The 3,112-nt window shown below is 43.0% G+C and overlaps 1 pseudogene; it reads left to right on the top strand.

Moving 5' to 3' along the window:
* The first annotated feature begins 1,893 nt into the window (after positions 1 to 1,893).
* LOC101044446 (mitotic checkpoint protein BUB3 pseudogene) lies at positions 1,894 to 2,896 on the top strand (annotated as a pseudogene).
* The last annotated feature ends 216 nt before the right edge of the window (positions 2,897 to 3,112 follow it).

A 3,112-nucleotide genomic window follows, 5' to 3' on the forward strand; every position in this document is an offset into this window, starting at 1 on the left:
ATGTGGTGCACTTTGATTCAAATATGTAAAATATCCAAGAAAGGAAGATAAATCACAAGCATGTATAAACAGTAATCATTTACTTTTCCAGTGAAATACTACTTTACCATGCAAGCCAACCTTCTGAGAGAAATGGTGATGCAGAATGATCAATTATGGGTAAACTCCTTAAGAAAATAAAATCTGAAACTGGCTCTCCAAAAAGAACACTTAATTATGAGTACAATTATAATTATGAGCAATGCTGCTCAAAGCTCGCTGCATGTTAGAATCACCTGGGAACTTTTAAATCATAATCATCCCTGAGACTCCACACCCTACCAGAGATTCTGATTTAATTCAATCAAGAGGACACCCAGGCATCAATATTTTTGAGGTTCCTCAAGTGACTCTAATGGGCAGCTGAAGTTGCAAACTACAGTTAAAACCACAGCGTAAGCTCAAGAGTTTTAAAAGGTTTGGAGGCTGCTACTGTAGGTTTCTGCATGCACAGAATTTTTATTTCTTCTGATTGTTTTTCACCACAAACTGTTGAAGTTTCCATCGTAATATAAATCAGAGCATTTATGGTGCTACTCTAAAATACCCTTCTTGTTTTATGGAAGACCCCATCTACTAAATTTCAAGTATGTAACAGAACAAGTTAAAGAGGCAAATAATTGATCTAAATACCACACTTGGGATCTCATGAGTTTACTAAGGGCATTTGCCATAAAGGACAGCCTTGTTTTAAAATTCTTAATTTTTTTTTTTTTTTTTTTTTTTTTTTTTTTTTTTTGAGAAGGAGTTTCACTCTTGTTGCTTAGGCTGGAGTGCAATGGCACAATCTCAGCTTACTACATCCTCCGTCTCCCAGGTTCAAGTGATTCTCCTGTCTCAGCCTCCCAAGTAGCTGGGATTACAGGCATGCACCCTCATGTCTGGCTAATTTTGTATTTTTAGTACAGATGGGATTTGACCATCTTGCCCAGGCTGGTCTTGAACTCCTGACCTCAAGTGATTCACCCTCCTCAGACTCCCAAAGTGCTGGGAGTACAGGCATGAGCCACCACACTCAGCCCAATTCTTAGCTTTTTAAATCAATGACTGGTTGGTTGTGTGGAGGGATGGAAGAAGTGATCAGGAGCCATGAGAAAGAGAGTTAAATTGCAAAGGAGCAGGAGAGAAGCTTTTGAGAGCAGCATATGTTCACTACCTTGACAGTGGTAATGGTGTTGGGGCCCAGAAAACAATATCCCAATGCATGGCACCTTAGCATGCTGAGTACTTTGAATTAAGATTAGAAGACCTCAGAAGCAAGATCTCTGGCCTTCTTCTGCCCTCTTGTCTCCTACCTCATTTCTCTCCCGAGTTGAGTAACAGAAACCAGAATTCTTCTTCCCCACAGTAGATCATGGGAACTAGAACACTTCTTCCCCAAAGAAAGCCATAAAACCGAGAAAGTTCACTCTGCTCCTTCTCCCATCTTTCTATCTTGAAGATTTTCATAGACTCATAGCCAGAAGGAAGAAATGTCACACAGAGGGGCCAAGAAGAATCCGGACAGGCCTTGCTGGGTCTCCCCAGTCTGTTACTATTAAAGCCTATTCCTTTTGTCCAGTCCCATTTCTACATGACTGTAGAACGCAAGTGTAAAAACAGACAATGTTCCCTGGGGCTTCCAGTCTTCATTGATGTAGACTCCGGTGTCATGTACACCTTTGAATAAATACATTTTTACGTTTTCTTGTTAATCTGTCTTTTGAGAAGAAGAAGAAAAATAATGAAGAAGAGGAGGAAGAGGAAGTAAAGAAGAAAGAAAAAGAAGAAAACAAGAGTGAGTCGAGGGGACTGCTTGCAGGAGCAGAGTCTCCAGGGCCTTCCCGGATCCAAAGCTGGTAGGGCCGATTGCAAGGGATGACCAGTTCTAAAGAGTTCAAGCTGAACTGGCCACCTGAGGATGGCATCTCCTCAGTGAAGTTCAGCCCCAACACCTCCTAGTTCCAGCTTGTCTCCTCTCGGGACACGTCAGTGCTTCCCTACAATGTGCCAGCCATGTGCTCAGGTCCCAGTGCTGAGGTCCATGTGCTCAGGTCCCAGCACAATGGCGCCATTCTGTACCAAGCCTCCTACCATCCAGCACTTGCCTGGAGAGGAGGACTGGACCGTCAATTAAAAATCATGATTTGAACACCGATCAAGAAAATCTTGTTGGGACCCATGATGCCCCCATCAGATGTGTTAAATACTGTCCAGAAGTGTATGTGATAGTTACTGGAAGGTGGGATCAGACAGTTACATTATGGGATCCCAGAAATCTTTGTAATGCCAGGACCTAGTCTCAACCTAAAACGGTATATACCTTCTCAGTGTCTGGAGATCGGCTGATTGTGGAAACAGCGGGCCACAGAGTGTTGGTGTGGGGCTTATGGAACATGGTTTACGTGCAGCAGAGCAGAGAGTCTAGCCTGAAATACCAGACTGGCTGCAGGCAAGCTTTTCCAAACCAGCAGGGTTATGTATTAAGCTCTATCAAAGGCCAAGCAGCAGTTGAATACTTGGACCCAAGCCCTGAGGTACAGAAGAAGAAATATGCCTTCAAATGTCACAGACTAAAAGAACGTAATATTGAGCAGGTTTACCCAGTCACTGCCATTTCTTTCCACAATATCCACAATACGTTTGCCACAGGTGGTTCTGCTGCCTTTGTAAATATTTGGGATCCATTTAACAAAAAGCAACGGTGCCAATTCCATCGTTACCCCATGAGCATCGCATCACTTCCCTTCAGTAATGATGGGACTACACTGATGAGAGCATCATCATATATATATGAGAGGGATGACTAGAATATCCTGAAAATGGTATCTTCATTCACCAAGTGACAGATGCAGAAACATAACCTGAATCCACCTAATCGTCTCTTGAAAGTGGTTTCTCTATGGAAAGCTTTGTTTGCTTCCTGCAAATACATGCTTATTCCTTAAGGGAGTGTTATAGTTACTGTGGAGTTCTGTTTCCTGTCTTAAAAGAAACTTGCCTGTAATCCCAGTTACTCAGGAGGCTGAGGCAGGAGAATTGCCTGAACCCAGGAGGCGGAGGTTGCGGTGAGCCGAGATCGCGCCATTGCACT

The sequence above is a fragment of the Saimiri boliviensis genome, chromosome 10, assembly GCF_048565385.1.
Source record: "Saimiri boliviensis isolate mSaiBol1 chromosome 10, mSaiBol1.pri, whole genome shotgun sequence".
NCBI classification, from domain to species: domain Eukaryota; kingdom Metazoa; phylum Chordata; class Mammalia; order Primates; family Cebidae; genus Saimiri; species Saimiri boliviensis.